The sequence below is a fragment of the Pararge aegeria genome, chromosome 16, assembly GCF_905163445.1.
Source record: "Pararge aegeria chromosome 16, ilParAegt1.1, whole genome shotgun sequence".
NCBI lineage: Eukaryota > Metazoa > Arthropoda > Insecta > Lepidoptera > Nymphalidae > Pararge > Pararge aegeria.
Window position 1 is genome coordinate 6,582,845 of NC_053195.1, and position 19,734 is coordinate 6,602,578.

The following is a 19,734-nucleotide window of genomic DNA, read 5'->3' on the forward strand; positions in this document are numbered from 1 at the left end:
TAAATAACAGGCGTATGGCCTGTTGAAGAAACGCATAGAAATTAGAAAGCTCCAAATTATCCGTGGGGTGCTCAAACATGCTGTCGCAGTTTGTTGATTGTTTTGACCCTAACTATTGAATGCGTAAATACTTATTACAAACGTATCGAAACGTATCGTATTCAAAAAGATATCGAACATTTCGCTATCAACGTTCAAACGCAACAAACACCCGCCTTGACTGACGACTGAGGAGGCAATGAACTTAGATCTCAAAGCCGCTCTGTCAGAAGTTTAGTCTGCCTTTCCACTGAAGATCCTGCAAGATAGATAAGCAGTGCGAGAATGCGAAACTTCACTGTTAGTTTCATAAGTGACGGTATTGATTATTATGTATCTATCTAAGTACAAATAGCCAAAGACATAATAGTTCAGTGGGTGTCTCTTTTGTTTGTAAGTTGATTTTCATTTATTGTTTTATTTAAAAATATATAAATTAAAAAAAATGTTGCTAAACTGTTATTATTTTTTTTATTTTACTCTGATTTAGACCACGAGGCAACTAGATAAACTATATTCAAAGCTTCTTATTTTGTCAAAAAAGTTACTTTCACATAACCAATCGTTATATCACAGTTGATTATTAAGATCACCTTTCTTAACTAGACTACTAACACATTATGTATTGAACTTAATTATACAATTTGGAACGCGTCGTGTCTATAAAACATTTAGGCGTTACTCTAGACTGCAATTTAAACTTTAAGGAACGTATCGCGTTATTAAGTTCTCGAATAAACAAAATTATATCCTTTTTTAAAAATCTCAGACATAACGTAAGTTGGGAGATCCTGAAACGCATCTACTTTGCTTTGGGCCAAGCTCTTATTACATATTTCATATCGTCACGGGGTGGAGCCCCAAAAACTTTTTAAAAGAAAGTTGAACTCGCACAACGTGCAATTTTAAAGGTCGCAACTTTTCGCCCCTATTTAGAATCTAAAAATCCATGCCATCTGTTTACCCCATCTACATGCTTTAAAAACTTATCCAATTTCACCGCCTACAAACATTACAGAAATTTTCAGCAGCTTAATATGTGCTACTCTAATTATAAAGCTAAGCAATCATATCCAAAAGATCCTAGTATAGTTTCCATAACGAGTTTCACACGCATTCTTCGCTAACAATCTATTTAGCAAGTATAAAAATCTCAGTTTTGTTGGTTTTATATTTTAATTTTATTTGTTTATTTACTTTAGCCTGGATAATTCTATAATTTAACATATTCAGTATATTATTTTTATAGGGCTGAAAGTTTTACATTTTCGCTATCGCCATGCATTGTTCAAATCGTCGGAGGAATGTCAGCGTAACGTTTCAACTTGATGTTATCGAGTTCACGCGATAAGTGCAACGAAATGATATACCTAGGTTACCCTACTTGTTCTAACACTAAGCATTGCTCAAAGCTCAAAATGTTCGTTTAGCTTTGTACCATTGTACCCCTCCACGGATCCCGTAATATCTTAAAAAAACAATATTCAAAGTCAAAGTCAAAGTCAAAAATATCTTTATTCAAGTAGGCCCACAGGTGGCACTTTTGATGCGTACATAAAAATTACACGGTAGTGAGATGATGGCGATAACCACATTCGTAAACTTAAAACTAAAGCTACGAGGGTTCCAAACGCGTCCCGGTCTAAGAAGAAGCCCACAACAAACTTAGCCGGGTGTTTTTTTTTTTTTTTTGTTATCGTTATCTCACAATGTCATTTTAAATTATTAGAAGAGCAACCTGGTTAGAGCAATAATTTACACCCAAGCTTTTTTATCGTTTACGTAGTCCTTTATACTATAATAGGACTTTTCTATAAGCTTACGTTTAATAAAAACTTTGAACTTTTTAAGAGACATCTCCAAGATGTCAATTGGTAGTTTATTGTAGAATTGTATGCAATTTCCTTTAAACGAATTATGAATTTTATGTAACCTAGTATACTGCACTGTAAGTTTATTCTTACTTCTAATGTTTAAATTATTGCAGTCACATTTTTTCTTAAATTTAGAAATGTTTTTATGGACGTACATTAAATTTTCAAATATGTACTCACTATACACTGTCATTATTTTAAAATCTTTAAATTTATCTCTCAATGACTCTCTCGGACCCATTTTGTAGATAGAACGAACAGCCCTCTTCTGCAGCACGAAAATAGTGCTAATATCAGCAGCATTACCCCAAAGTAAAATTCCATATGACATAATGCTGTGAAAGTAACTAAAATATACCAGTCTAGCAGTTTCTACGTCGGTCATATGGCGTATCTTCTTTACCGCATAGGCAGCAGAACTAAGCCTGTTCGATAAATTATTTACATGAGGGCCCCATTGAAGTTTAGAATCTAACGTTATTCCTAGAAAAACTGTCGTATCCTCCAGTTTCAGTTCCTCATTATTAAGTAGTACAGTGGTTTTCACGTGTTTAACATTAGGTAAAGTGAATTTTATACACTTGGTTTTTTTTCCGTTAAGAACCAAATTATTAGCTTCAAACCACTGTACCACTTTAGCGAGAGAGTTGTTTACGTCGTCAAAAGCTAGTTCACGTCGATTTATTTTAAAAGTCAGTGATGTATCATCGGCAAACAGAACTACCCCGTGTTTATCCTTGGCAAGGTAAGGAAGGTCATTAATGTAAATAAGACACAGAAATGGTCCTAATATAGACCCCTGTGGGACACCTATTTTCATAACTGATCCATTAGACCGTTTTCCATTCACGTCGACTTTCTGAATTCTATCGCGTAGATAGTTACTCATTAAGTCTAGAGCTACACCCTGAATTCCATAGTGGTGTAGTTTCCTAACTAACGTTTCGTGTTGAACACAATCAAACGCCTTAGATAAGTCACAGAACACACCAAGTGCCTCACGTGACTCCTCCCAGGCTTCAAATATGTTTTGTATTAGCTCAACACCTGCGTCGATTGTTGAGCGACCCCGTGTGAAACCAAATTGCTTAATATGAAGTAAATTATACTTATGAAAATGGTAAAGTAATTGATTTAAAATGAGTTTTTCAAAGATTTTACTGAAAGTGGGTAGTACGGATACTGGTCTAAAGTTAGTGGGGTCAGAAGTACTACCCGATTTAAACAATGGAACTATTTTACTAAGTTTCATTAAGTCAGGAAACACACCACAATCTATATCCATTTATTTCAAGTAGCCCTACTTTATAAGACCTTCTGAATTTTGAATTGTCGGGGATGTCTGTTTGTAGTGACTCTACCACTTACCTTTTTTATATGCGGTAAAGCCGCTAAATTGTTACCGCTAAGAGTATATTATGTTTATTTTATTTTTCCGTACTTTTATTTAATGTGCAATAAAAGTAAACTCATTTGATTAATTAACACGACATTGCCTATGATAATCACTCATGCATTTGATGACATTATATTAACCAATATATATAAGTATATATTTAGGTCAATGTAACACATAGTATGAAAAACAGTATGAGTAACAAACACTATTCCTCTTCCCCTCGGACCTCGATCAGGAGTAGACGCGTAAACTGTGTTAATTTCAATTTTTATTTTGTATAATTTTTATTCTAAATTAGTAGAGTAATTCATTCAATATATTAGGCGTGCATAAGTGTTAAGGAGTTGTATGAAACGTAGTGGCGATAATTAAAAACCCGCTCGACGCCATTGCTGTTACACGCACCGCCCCTGCAGCGCAGCCATCTTGCGGTGGGTGTGACATAGCTGCTCACGCGCCGCCTTTTTCGAAACCATTTTGGACGGAGGTGAATCGACTATTGCTGCCCTGGTACTGCGACGTTGATACTGATAAAACTAGACACACACAATTCTGCATTCTTCGGTTCCGTGTGTAGCTCAGACCATCCACAACATAGATACTGCAAAATAGAGAGGGCTTCTTTGCTTCTCTGTTTCATTTATTATTTATTTATTTTTTTTTTTTTTTTGTGCCTTTTTCTTCGTCTCTGGTCCAATAAGGATGATGGATAAATCTCTGTCAGAAACCAACTTAGATGGTATTTGCAGTAAAGACACCACACCACCAAATTTCACATCGCTTCGATACAAAAGAAAACGGGATGAGGTTGGCTCTGCAGATTTTAGGATCTTCCAGGAAGAGATGAGAGATATGATCAAATCACTTTTTTCCGTGCAGGAACAAGAGTTAAAAAAGATTGCCCCCACACTCAAGGATATACAACAGTCGTATCAAAATATTGAGAAAACGATTGCATTCTTGTCTGCACAGAATGAAGAATTTAAAGAAAAAATTTTTAAGTTGGAAACTCAAGTTAAGGAAGACAGAACGTATATTGGTGTTTTAGAAGAAAAAATAGAGGAATTACAGAGAGGAAGTAGAAAATCAAATTTTGAAATAAAAAATGTTCCAAAGAAAAGTAATGAAACGAAGGAAGATTTAATTGAAATGGTCAATTGTTTGTCAAAATGTGTTGGTAGTAGCTTAACTAATGCGAATATAACAGACATATATAGAGTGCGTGGGAAAAGAGAGGGCATTACTAACACACCAATCGTTGTTGAAACCTCTTCTACCATACTTAAGTCTGATATCTTGAGGTTGTGTAAAATGTATAATGTTAAACACAAATCTAAATTGTGTGCCAAAAATCTAGGATTCCGCACCTCAGAAGACACTCCTATATTTGTATCAGATCAGCTTACCCCTAAGGGAGCCCGTCTTTATTTTCTTGGTCGTGAACTGGTGAAAACGAAGGCATACCGATTCTGCTGGACAGCGTTTGGGAAAATTCATGTAAGAAAGGACGAAAACTCCCCTATCATTACTATAAAAGATGAAGCTCAGATCTCATACCTATTACGTGGAGCATGACTAAGACACTTTGTTATTATTAATTTATTTTTATTAACACTAAATCTAGTTTTAAACTGCTGGTCAACTAATTTTTATTTGCTTTTTAAAAATATGTTACACTACTACAATACACACACTTGCACTCAAACATCAAACACATTACACTACAAGAATATTGATATAGTCCCGTTCAAACACACGCGTCATCATCAGTGGCTTAGCCACACACAATTCATGCTAAGAGTCATTGCATCCAGTCTTTTTCTATTAAATTATGGATAACACATCACTAACTCAATCCGACCTAGACAATGCAGAAATTTCGCAGGCAGTGATATGTGAAATATCAGATCTTCCAAAGCATATTAGTATTAATAACAAAGGTCTTACTGTCCTTTCTCAAAACATTAGAAGTATTTATCGTAACTTTGATGACTTTTGTGTGACCTTGTCCCAGTTAAATCACGAACCTGATGTTTTGATTCTTACTGAATGCTGGCTGAGCCAAAATAAGCCTATTCCTCAACTGAGAAATTACATCTCTCATAATTCTACTATGCATTTAAACCAAAATGATGGTGTAGTTGCCTATACTAAAAATACAATCAATGTTAATGTTAAAGAAGTTCAGCTAGTGCATGCATCATGCTTACAATTAGTAACAAATAACAACAATGTCATATTAGGCATCTATCGCTCGCCATCTCATAACAGTGCTGATAGTTTTATTGAATCTCTTAACTCGCATTTAGAAAATATTAAATCCTACAAGAATATCACAATAACTGGTGACATAAATATAAATATTATTTCAAAACTTACTGAACACACGTACGAACGCAATAATAGAACAAATTACCTTAATATGCTCACTCTTCATGGTTTACTTCCAGGTCATTTACTACCAACTAGGGAAGATAATTGCTTGGATCACTGTATGCTTAAATTAGAGAAAACCAAACGTAGTGCTTTTATAGCTGTACTCAATACTACTGTTACTGACCATGCCATGCAACTTCTTCACTTATCAAATATAGTTGGTAGCAAATATAGATGTTCAAAGATCAAGACAATTACTGACTTTAATGAAGCACTCAAGACTCTTGCTAATAAAAACATCTCTATACTACTACATTGCGATAACCCTAATATATTAATTGAAGAATTAACAAATAAAATTAAAGATTCTCTAGACGAAAATACAAGAACTTTAATAATTCCTAAATGTAAACGTATTATTAAACCGTGGATAACTCCAGGAGTCCTGCGTTGTATAAGGCACAGAAATAAGTTACAGAAAAGTTTTCGTGCTAATTCTTTTGATGGTAACTTAAAAATTGTTTACAAAAGATATCGCAACCATTGTAATAACTTAATTAAAAAACTAAAACGTAAATTTGAAAAAGACCAGTTGAATAAATCTACAAAAAATTATAAAGCACTTTGGAAGAACATTAAAAGTTTTACTAATCTGAATATCTCAAAAAATAAAAATACGGATCTCCTAAGTATTAAGCCTTCCCCTTCTGAATCTGTTAATCTTGTTAATACATATTTTGCTGGTGTTGGAAAAAAACTGGCCGAGAATATCCTTCTAAATAATCCGCAACAAAAGCCACCTAGGCTCATCACCTCTAACTACTCCCATTATTCATCATTTGGCCTCCTTGAAACTGATTTTAAGGAAGTTAGTGACATACTTGTGAATCTAAAAACGGGTAGTGCATCAGGGTGGGACAATGTCCCAACAGAATTTCTTAAACTAGCTAACAATTTGATTGCTCCCATCATTGCGCACTTTGTTAATCGTTGCTTCAGTACAGGAAATTTTCCTGCTATCTTAAAAAAATCGATTGTTACACCAGTCCATAAGGGGGGAACCACTAATGATGTTAGTAACTTTAGACCGATCTCAGTATTACCTGCTATCTCCAAAGTTCTTGAAAAAATAATCAACATACGACTGCTTAATTATTTAGAACAACGCAATATATTATCTGAATGCCAATACGGATTCAGACGAGGTAAGTCTACAGAAGATGCTGTATCAGCACTTAGTACTCTCATCGTAAAACAGTTAGATAGCAATAAAAAATGTCTCACAGTCTTCCTTGATCTTAGAAAAGCTTTTGATACTGTTTCGGTGCCCATTCTTATCAAAAAACTCGAATCTATTGGTGTAAGGGATACGATATTGTCTTTGTTTAAGAGCTATCTGAGTGAGCGTACCCAAGTAATCAAGATTGATGGATATATTAGTAGGGAGATAGATATTAATTATGGCGTCCCCCAGGGTAGTGTTTTGGGTCCAACCTTATTTTTAATCTATATCAATGAACTGTGTAATCTAAAGCTACAACATGGACAAATCTTCTCATACGCAGATGACACTGCCATTGTGTTCACTGGCAACTCTTGGGAAGAAGTTCACAGTCATGCTGAGAGAGGGCTCAGGGACATTTCTAAGTGGCTGGTATGGAATCTTTTGACGCTTAATACAGAAAAAACTAAATATATGTGTTTTACTATCCGTGAATGTACACAACCAGGTCAACATCTTAAACTTAAGATTCATACATGCGGACAGTTACGCAATGACGCGATCTGTGACTGCCCGGTTATACAGAAAGTTTCGACTATTAAGTACCTCGGTGTAGTGCTAGATCAACGAATGACTTGGTATTTTCATATAGATTTAGTCTCTAACAGGATCAGGAAACTAATATGGATATTCAAAAGCCTGAGACATATAGCTTCTAAAAAAATTTTGAATACGGTGTACATAACTCTTGTTCAATCAATTATATGCTACTGTATAACAGTCTGGGGTGGTGCAGCCAAAACGAAATTTATTGAGCTAGAGAGAGCCCAACGATCTCTTTTAAAAGTAATGTTCTTTAAATCTTATCTGTTCCCTACTTCACAACTCTACTCCACCTCTGGGATACTTTCAGTCAGGCAGCTATATGTTTTGAACATAGTTCTTAGAAGGCACAAATCTTTACCGTTTATAGCTTTAAATAAACGTAATCGATTTGTTGTGGCAAAACCTCTTCGCACCAGAACTGTTTTTGCGCGAAATCAATATTTCTCGCAATCAAGTTACTTATATAACACGATTAACAGAAAACTTAAAATATATCCGCAAAAATTGCATGCATGCAAAGAAATATTAAATAAATTTCTATTAACATTAAATTATAATGAAGTGGAATCGCTATTAAAACGCATAATTTAATATTAAAACAATTATAGAGGTTAAAACACACACACACACGCACGCACACGCACACGCACACGCACACGCACACGCACACACACACACACCCACACGCATACTCACACCCTCACGCATACTCACAAACACGCACGCGAATTACTTTACACTTTAAATATATTGTAATGTCATTTTTCTTTAATGTTCATTTTTTAGTTAACTTAATTTCTTCTGTTAAGATGTCTATTATTTTTAATATCAACTCAAATATTTTTGTTTGTATACCTACCCTCGTTTTTATGTTTATTTCTTGTTATGGAAGAGCGGTGTCTTCTGACACAGGGGTAGTAATACTACCCTTAAAAGAAGGCTCTAGCCATTAGTGTTTAAAGTAATTTTATTTACCCAAATAAACTATTTTTATAAACTATTTTTATATTTTTATTTTTTACTATACCAGACTGGTCGCTATCTGTCCCTAATGTTATCAATAAACTATACAATAAAATTATAACTAGGTACATATCTATAGTATATTTTTAACACCTTTAGTTATAAATTAATACGGTGCAATGATGTACGCTGTGTGTGTCATAAGTAGTCCCATGTTCAACTCTAAGCTAGTTTCCGCGCAATACTGTATCGCAGAAGATTGAAGGATTCACATAGATTATTAATCATAAGGTGACAAATAAAAGACAAGTGTTATCTAGTTATCAATTTAAAATTCTGTCCATTTAAATGTACTCAGTATTTAGTATTTCCTCAATAGATATAAAGCGAAATATTAAAGTTATTTTTTTATTCTTGAATCATTGGAAGGTTAATTGGTAAAGAAAAATGAGCCGATAACAAAAAAAAATAAGAAAACTTAACGAAATTTAGTCGCGCTATATTAGCGTGTTCGACATAACAGCCAGAGTAGTTCGACAAATCGTGCGTTGCGAATATATTTATCAGCTGCATCGGTCGGAATATGTAGATAAAAAAATCAAAGTACCTATGGCGGGAAAAAACACTCCTATATAAGCTTAAATTTGCTTATAGTAACTTTATCGATATCGATATCGATAGAACTTTTATACAACTTCGACCTTCACAAAAACTTATAACCTATCAAGTATTTAGAGCGAATTATGCAGATGTCCTAATAAATAATTATTATTTATAATACTACAATATGACTAATTAGCTGATATAATTAGTTTAAATTGCCATCCTTCCACATCACTATTTTTGTATTCATAATATTTATTGCTCTGTATATTTATCGGTAATATTTACATGTTTCTCATGTTTGCTTACCTCTTTCATGTTTATAAATTTCGTAAGATATTTAAGGTTAGTATTTATATTTTTTTTTTTCTAGATTAAGTTGACCTTGTAATAATATTTAATGTAAATTATAAAAGTATAATACCTAATCTGTAAATCCTAGACTTATAAAGATCGCAAACTGATAATATAACATTCAATCAAGAAATATGTCTGGGCCCGTTCTCTTTCATCTATATATATATATCATCGATATCGTAACAAAGCCAACTTAAATAAATATTATTCGTGACAATAAATGTCGAATTGAATGTTATAAATGTCAGTTGCGAATGTGTAATGATAAGTCGAAGCCAGTAGGGGCCATACTAAATATTTTGAATTTATTTTATTTTCATCCTATTAGTACGGCAGGGCCAATAACACTAAGAAAATGGAATTACATTATTTTACGATAACTCTAAAAGACACAAATGAATAGAAGATGACATAGACACAGTATACTAAACCTTTTATCGATAATTTTTTTTCAGTAATATTATAGAGGCAGCACTATTCCTTAAAACTCACTGAAATAGTTCAGTGATTTGGGTCAAGTCTGTTTTATGTAAACTGAACTTTTACTGCTTAAATTAATAAAATCTTTCGTCACTTAGGAAAGTAAACCATGCCAGGTTGGTTAACCTGAAAGTCATTATTGTAAAAAAAAAAACATGCTTTTTTACAAAACCGTTTAATATGTAAATACTTACATAAAAATTAAAAAATATTTGTTAATGTTCGACGGTAATTAAAAATTTAATTATTAACCGATAAGTTAAGCGAGAAACATATGTTTCGCGGTATTGATTTTATTTCAGTAAGTAATTTAAGTATCAAACAGAAAATTTAATATAAGCTTAGTTATTCATCATCAACCCATTGCAGGTTTTCTCACGATGTTTTCCTTCACCGTTTAAAGCAAGTGATACTTAAATAGCGTAAATTAAAAACGCACATAACTCCGAAAAGTTAGTGGTGCGTGCCGGGGCTCGAACTCGGTCTCCAGGATAGGAAAGCCGAAGCCTTACCCACTAGGCTATCACCGCTTGTAGCTTATTTATTAGTAGCTAATAAAAAAAAATCTAATGGTAAATAGAAGTATTGTTTATAGACAAGCGGTCCCCCGCAACTTCGTCTACGTTGAACTTTTGATAAAATGTCCATAAAAAATTTCATCCGCTTTTCTATCCTATCATATTATATGACTTTTTTCAAATAGTCACATAGATGGTACTTTTCATGCGTACATTAGAGCATATATGATACCCGTTTTCACTAAAGGTGATAACTATTGGTCGCATTATCTACCCCGATCCACCGCGGCCACTGGTCCGTCTGCGTTATTACCACTTTTATTTGGCTTCTGAGGGTTGTAGCGTGACTTCAAATACCCTGTTACGTGTCCAGAATAGTTTTTTTTAAACTTCCACAATTTAGCGAGTCCTAACAAACTAATTTCAAGTTTTAATGATGTAAACTGAAAAATTACGGACTTTTATACAAACAAGCATCTTTAAGTAAAGTATCTAACCTCTCGAAGAGTAAAAATTTTAATTTTTAGTGTCTTCTCCATATTATAATGTTATATCAAATGATAAAAATATTTTTTAAATCCGACTGGTAGTTTTAGAGATTAGCGCGGTCTAACCGAAAATAAACGAAAAGAAAGATTTATTATTATTATTTAAATATACAAATATTGCGCAACAAATTTTTTAACTGTTTTCCGGTTTATTTAACCGTAAAGATACGAAATGAGCCATTTTATGTATGTTTTTTATTACAATTCAAATTGGTAGGTGGTTACTAAACGGTACTATTATTGTTTGTTTAATTACCCTAAAGCGAGGGCCACACTGCCCTGCGTCTTTTATTTTGCGTCCTCCGATCAATCACAAGACAACAGATGCTAAACGGTGCCCACCTGTTATCCCCATACAAAAAATGCGATGAGTTGAGAACTGTCGCCATCAAGTAAATAAATAGTAAATACCTTTCAATGTGTGTCATATTATTATATATATATATATATATATATATATATATATATATATCAACGAGCGACCAGCCCGGCTTCGAACGAGTGTCATATATGTAAGTACATATTTGGATCTACATGAAATGCACAACATATCTAATGTATTTCATTGGACAAAACTGATAATGTTTTCTTCAAAACATCTCTTCATTTACATCTGGTAAATAATTCATAGTTTTTGTATATTGTGTAAAAGATGGGAGATTGTTCCATAAAGTTTACATTACAAATCTTTAATTTCCTGGCTTTGCTCTACTATACTTATATGCATTTAAACTACCTAAGTATCTACATATAAAGCGGTGATAGCCCAATGGTTAGGAATTCGGCTACACGTTCGGGGGGGCGAGTTGGAATCTCAACACGCCTCTTTCTAAGTTATGTGCGTTTTAAGTTATTTGAATATTTAGGGAATCATCGTAAGGAAACCTGCAGCCGACTTCTCCATAATGTTCTAGAATGCGTGTGAAGTCCACCAATCTGCACTGGGCCAGCGTGGTGGACTATGACCTAAACCCTTCTCAATGTGGGAGAACCGTGCCGTCTAGTGGGCCGGAAATGGGTATATATATACTACATATAAAACTCTTTTATCCTTTTATCACTAAGAATCTATTGCTGAATTCTGCATTAAGAGGCGGGAGCAACTTTGTATTATGCTATCTGAAGAACTAAAGATGACTGTCGCTGTGTTTTGTACGACGACGAGTTGGCAACTTGTTCGAAAAGTTAGTGAATCGGACAGCTGCCCGAACATGCTGTTTTTGTTCGCACATTGGACGCCGAATTGAACGCGCCGCCGGTTTCAATAAATCTGCTTCATATTTTATTGTAATATTTACTCCACGTATCTTGTACTTATTCTAGGGCACGTCAGGACTGGTGATGTAGCTGGTTGTTACGTAATAAATAATAGTAAAAAAAAATGAAAGACCGATACTGCAATAGGTAATACAAGTAAGCCCTTGACCGCATCTTACCAGGTGGTGAGCAGTGGCGTGCACTTCATACATGCACAAAAGCACTGCATACCCTCAAATTGAAATATAGCCCGTATAAGACGATGTTTTCCATTTTATGCAATTTTCCTGCTGCATGCATACCCTGGTAAGAAACCCAGTGCACGCCACTGGTGGTGAGTGATGGTGCAGTCAATATGGTAGCGGGCTAATCTGTTAGGGGTACAGCGGATATATGAAATCAATATGCTTATCGGTTTCTACGCGACATTGCATCGTACCGGAGCTCTAAATCGCTTGGCGGCACGTCTTTGTCGGTAAGGTATCATTAAGCAATTTTACGCCCGTTTTCACTAACAACGAACAAGGCAATGCCTAAAAAAGACACGCATAATCTAAGGAGATCCCTAGGCATACATCAACCTTCCACCAATAGTTATCACCGTAGTAAAATCGTTCGTTTTTTTCTAGACCTTGCCTAAATTATTAGGCATATAGCCTAATGCTTAGGTTTAGTCTGTCGTTTAGGTGGGTCTGTCGGTTAGTCGTCTGGGTTTAGTTTGTCAGTCATTTGGCGCAGTGGGCAGCGACCCTTCTTTCCGAGTGAAAGGCCGTGGGTTTGATTCCCACAACTGGACAATGTTTGTGTGATGAACATGAATGTTTTTAAGTGGCTGGGTGTTTATCCATATATTTTAAGTATTTATGTAAATTATTCATCAGTCATCTTAGTATCCATAACACAAGCTACGCTTACTCTGGGACTAGATGGCGATGTGTGTATTGTCGTAGTATATTTATAATTATATTTGTATTAGATAACGCGCATTAATCCGATACTGGTCTTGTGTACGAATCTTTATATTTAAACTACATGAACATCTTCACATACTAAGCAATCCGTCGCGAGCGATCGATTGCACACAGATCGCAGCGATACATCGCTTCGAACTTCCGTCCACAGTCCACACACATGCATTGCGATTGATCGCCATAACTCGATTGCATTGGGACGTGTGGCATGTACAAGTTGAATGCCCCAGTCAGTCAGTACTACTTATTCTTCCTGGGCCTTTTCCGTACTTGGTTGGTCCGGAACCGTCCGTTGTACGTATGGCCACTGATGCGGCTTCCCGCTGGATCACTCCAGCCAGCCGGGCTCACTCCAGAAGCCTAGCAGGCCGCCCAGATCACAGAGTGCTTCATGGAGTGTTGCTGAGGAGCCAAGTCAGTACTTGTGTATATAGTTCCTAGGTATGTGCATGTAGCTTGCATCAGTAACATTTGCACTATACTTACGTGTGGTATGTTAGGGTATAGCAAACTTGTGCAAGACAAACTCATGCTAGACTTACTGACGCGAGTATCAAGTATACAATTTGCACCTGGAAAGTCTCCAGATTGCATGTGAGCTTCGAGATCGCTTGTTATATAGGTATTTGTACATACACGAACAAATCGTCGTACAGGTTGTCTACACACACGTCAATATTAATGATTTTACATATTTTCAATAATATTGCCTGTGTGCCGTATTCAAGAATTTAAGTACTCGAAAAAAACTTCGTCATTGTTGGCAGTGTGCGGGAAGTCTTTCGATATGTCCTTTATTTTGTCGGATTGCCAAGCGGCGGATTGCTACATGTACGGACACCTTTATAAACTAAATTTAAATACATTTACGTCAAAAAATAATTAATGTGTACATACGAATCCGATCTAGTTTTTTACGTTAACCTTTCACTGAATCGGTAATTGATTTATTTAGGAAATGATCATTTTTAAATCCATTGTTTGAGTTTTAAGTAAATAATAAAATTATTGGCACATCAAATATAATTCAATACTCAAATTCCCTCTCCTACGAGACAGGATCCGTGCCTTTATAAGCTTGAGGATCATCTTGCCATATCGCAAAGCAATTTATCTAATTGGTAGGTACCTACCTACCTACCAGTGGCGTGCACTACATACATGCACAAAAGCTCTGCCTACCTTAATTTTTTTGTAATACTCATAAAATCGAAGGATTTTTCCATTTTATAGCATCTTCCTTATTTATGCATACTCTGGTCAAAAAGCCTGTGTACGCCACTGCTACCTAACGACGATGAGTAGAAATCGTCAAGAGGCGTATGGATTCTAAAACTATACCTTCTTAGTTACCCATTCTAAAAGACAATGCGCATGTGACTATAGATTTTAGTATTGGTATAAATATTTTTGTGTCACAATGTATTATGGCTTAATTTAAAGTATGAAAAATGTATGTACTTTAAAAATATATAATAGTCGAAGACGATAGCATCAGAGGAGATTTGTCGCACCATAAAGGTCATTATTACACTATGGTAACTGAACGTAAAGTAAAAAAAAAGTGAAACAGGTCCTTACACGGATTTTCATGCTGTTCCTACCTTTTTAAAAAGGTGCAAGGCAATGATTTAAAAAACCTCGGGTTTTTCCAACCTCAGTTACCTACGTACCTACAAATATTTATACCCCAATTACGTCCTACTTTCATACCGCCTAATAATATAAACCCAAGCAAAATTAATTTGGCTCGTAAAGAAAAAAATCATTAAAATAGGTAAAAAAATATTTAAAATCTTATAACTTAATTATTTAAATATTGGTTAATGAAATAAAAATAATTACAGAGTATATAAAAAGTATTCCTTACCTTTCGAACCGCTATAATACACAATCACGAACAATAAACGAAGTGACCAAAAATATGCACCAAATCTTAAAAAGAAAACGATGCACACTTTTTTGTTCCTGACGCACTATTTTTCCGCACGAATCGAAACTAAAACTTTCGAAATTCGAACCGCACGGCAAAAAAGCGCGGCGTCACTCGACTATGTTCCAAATTCGAATGCGCACAGCCAACGCAATACACGCGCAGTGGCAAACTGATTGCTGAACGAAGCTTGGGACATCAAACAACCACTACATCGCGGACTCCCACCCTTCGTCGACATTCAACATGTAATTACTATTCATATGAATGTTAAGTGTATTAAATAAAACGAAAAATCACTATTCGTTACCTAGCTAATCAAAATCACAGTAATTATAAATTTTCAGTGTGACAATAATTGAACTCTTGATCAAATACTTCGTGAATCTGTGTAGATTCTTAAAGGGTCTGAAAATACAAAACTAAAAACTGATTACTGAACGAAGCATCAAACTCAAATAATGACTACATCACAGGGTTCCCACCCATCTTCGTCTCTCTTCTTCTTTTTGCCCCTATCGCACATTGTGACTTCTTCAGACTTGAAGACAGATTTTTTGTATTTTTTTTTAAACATATTTTATTACTTGGGAGGATTTAACTCTAGGGAAAGATTTTACACTGCGAAAATTTTGTTGATGGAAAAACCGCCAATTTTCGAGTCAAAGGGTCGTGATCCCATTTTAATCACAAAATTATTCAGTCTTATGGAGTAGTATCTGCGTGATATAATCTTATAATTATTATTATTTATACAGACAGGTTAAAAAGTTGTCGGACGCAGGTACTCCAATATAAATTCCAGTGAAATAAACAATTTACTTAGTTCATTCGAATGAAAACTTGATTTACCTCCTATTCGTTTCATCATCATCCATGTATACTGCCTATAAGTCTAACTGGACTAAAGGCCTCTTCCAACGGTAGGGTACGGCTACTACCACCATAACATTTTGCAGTAGTAGCACAGAAGACGCTATTGCCCGTTTTCCGTTAACTCGTACGACACCCGCGGGAAGAAGAGGAGTCGTGGACAACTGTATTCCGATCTGCCTTCGCCACACGGCACAATAATTTTACGTAATGTTATTCTCGAGCATATTTCTGACCAAATGGTTATCCGTAGGTACATGAATGAAATTTTCTCGACAGACATAAATTACAAAACTACGCGAATATGTTCTTATATATGTTCTTGCAGTTATTTATCGAGAGATCCAAATTCAATAGATTTATATCGCTGAGATAAAATCAAAAAATCTATTAAATACATATCATTTGGTTATGCTTATTTTATAGGCATATAGGAAAACGGCCATTGAGCATCTTAGGTCGCAGTTTTGTTTCGTAAAAAGTACCACTTAATTTCTAAATGACCTTGTAAGTATAATATAGTTTAGCCACAGCCATTTATGGTAAAAGTATATTTATTCGAGAGAAATATATCTATCTATACTCATAATAAAACTGTAACTGGAAGATTTCTGTACATTTAATGTATTAAGAAAATTTTAACCGGGGGATGCTTTACAATTGATACTGAGTCCAAAACAGATTTTTATTTAATTTTTGTCTGTCTGACTGTCAGTCCGGGCATCAAGTGAAAACTACTAAACGGATTTAAATAAAATTTGGCACAGTGGTAGCTGGTATTCCGGGTCAACATATAGGATAATTTTTATCCCGATAAACTATAAGTTTCCTCGGGAAACGGGATGAAAATTTTATAAATTTTTCATCATAATTTTGAATTAATTAATTTTGAACCGAATTTAATGATTCTTTTTTATTTTTGAAAATCTGATAAATATTGTCCGAGATAAAAGACGTAACACGTACGGCGACGTCGGGCCGCGAATAATATAGTTTGGAAATGAAACTGGTAGGTGGCGCTGCAATTAGTTTCTATGTTTTTTTAAGATATTAAAACAAACGATTTGGTGCAGACGAAGTTGCGCGGGTCAGCTAGTACATAATATATTTATTCGAACTTCTACAGAGATTTCCTTATCGAACGGTAAAAAGAATGACGCATATCTGGTCACCACTTCGAAGAAATCTACCTCAAAAAAACATTTCTTAAAAATAGAATAAGTAATAATATAAAGCTTCAGTGCTTACTTTGAATTTAATTAGTTCCTGCGATGCTACATTACGAAATATGTAAATAGTTAAATTAATTGTGTATAGAGTTAGCCCTACAAGTACAATAATTATTATGACCAAATATACCTTTAAGTAGGTAGGTACCTAATATGTTATAATCCATGGGCCAAGGTTGCTAGATTTAAGAGTTTTGCCCAATGCTTAACTACAAAACAGTCCTGCTGAACATCAATTTTCATGATTTTCATTCCGAAATTAACTTCCGATATCTACTTACCATAGACAATGACAATGATATGTCAATTCTTTTTAAGTCAGTCAGTTCAGTAAATTTTGTCAGCTTTATTAAGTCGCTGTAGCGAAACAAGCAGCCAATACCTAACAAGTTTTAAGTCTATCCTAATGGTGCCGGTGATACAACCAGTCTTCTGACGAAGAAAACTTAGAAAACTTAAGAGACAGGTCTAACAAAAGTAAAATTGCGACCTTCAGCTAAAAATTTAGACTTATATGATAATGATTTATCGCCATCCATAAGCCCCTGCCAACTTAGGCCTCATTAGGTTACTTTAATTATAAGCTAATCGCATATTACGGGGCGAACCGCGCCGCATCGGTTCTCCAAATCCGTAATTGTATAGTATATTTGAATTTCGAATGTCATGAAAACTCTACTGAGAGTTACGCGCCAGCTATCGTTTTCAAAACTAGTGTAAGTTTTGAAAACGAACCCAATTTACTTCGTTTTAAAGTTTGTTCTACCGATTCATTCTGTACTACTAGTATTTTTTAGTTTACATGGATTCGCTAGGAGCATTTTCTTTATATTTATTACATAGACGATAATTTGACTACAACATTACAGTGTACCAGTTACGATAAACTCGCACTCGAATGGACGGACGCATATCATAGCATTGGATGCTCCCAATGTTAGTTATATTAAACAAAGATTACGAGCGTGCAATCCGAGACACTTCGAGACACTGGCGTGGATAACGCTCCAGGCTCTCACCCACAATTTACATATATGTAGGTTTCAGCCTCTCAATAGCTCAATCTCAAATCTAATCTCAAGAGCTCAATCCCCGGCACGCACCTCATAGTTTTCGGTTATGTGCCTTTTAATTAATTTAATTGAAAAGCACTTGCTTTAAAGGTGAAGGAAACATCGTGAGGACGCCTATACGCCTGAGAGTGAGACATGTTCTCAAAAGCGTTTGAATCCTACCAAACCGCTCTTGGCCAGCGGACGGTGGTTTGGTGGACACTTGGCCAGCGGACGGTGGTTTGGTGGACAACGGGCTGAACCTATTTTGAGAGGAGATCCGTGCCCTGCTTGGTTGATAATGATGACATTGATACTATGACTTGGAACAATTAAACATGATTGAAATAGACTTGTACGTTGGAACATAATACTAGTAAGGTACTTCTCGGAAAAAGTTTTTTTACATACCCAGTAGGTATGTTTATGTATGTTTTCATTTACATCGTTAACATAATTTCTTAAATCGTTAAAAAAACGTTATACTGACTGTTTATTGATATAGTTTATTATTAAAGCGATTAGGTTTTGTTTTGGTGAAATATGTACATATTGAAGTAAAACTTCTTTAGGCGAGACTAGGGAGTAACTCAGATTTTTTTTCTGGCGGAAGTAACGCTTACGTCACGTCTGTGTAGTTTCCGCTATTTTGCGGATTGGTCGTAAGTATATGACAGTTTGAGAAAAAATATTTTAAATTGCAGTTTTTTGAAAATCTCTATTCTATTTAACAAATGAATTTTTTTATAAAATGTGAAAGTGATAATAATTTTAAATACAATATAAAATTAAATAGTGAATATGAAATGAAATGGCGAAGTCCCAGGCACATTTTACTCTTTCATCAATAAATAATAATAAAAGTTTTAGGTACATCAATCGCGCGTAAAGGTTTTTTGACATTCTAGATTAATAAGTTAATCTAGCATCAATTATTGAAGTACTTAATCAAAATTTAGGAGGTAGCTGATGCCCAGTGCATAGAGGGTATGCACAGGGTATACGGATGATATAATATAAAGAAAATCTCCAGTACGACTTATAATTACTTAAAGGCAGGCTTTTTATAAGTCTTAAAATGCCTATCCTTAAGTTTTTTATAATTTGTACTGGAGATTTTCTTCATTTCATAATACCTGCATACCCTGTGCATATCCTTTATGCACGCCACTGCTGATGCCTATAGCACAGGGTTACCTACAAAATAAGGTAGCAGAGACCGTCCATATATTTGTTTAGTGTATTACTAAATGTACTCATGTTCCCACAATAAAAATATTTATAATTGATTGTATCGTTACTTGTTATTGTAAGTGAACTATTGTGTTATTTTTGACAATTAATTACTTAGTTACTCTCATTAAATACCTATTTCGTTTCAATTTATGTCAACCGGACTTCAAAATAATAGATTCTATAAATGAAATAGGGCTA

The 19,734-nt window shown here is 34.8% G+C and overlaps 1 protein-coding gene across 2 annotated transcripts in view; it reads right to left on the reverse strand.

The window, feature by feature from the left end:
• Window positions 1-19,734, reverse strand: part of LOC120630324 (ATP-binding cassette sub-family G member 1) — a 96,342-nt gene that overhangs the window by 71,574 nt on the left and 5,034 nt on the right. The window contains exon 1 of one of the 2 annotated variants that reach the window (XM_039899517.1): window positions 15,084-15,302. The exons of the other annotated variant lie outside the window; for it this stretch is intronic. The gene's annotated coding sequence lies outside the window, so the exon portion shown is untranslated. Of the gene's footprint in view, window positions 1-15,083; window positions 15,303-19,734 lie in introns of those variants that run through there. 2 annotated transcript variants of the gene reach the window in all.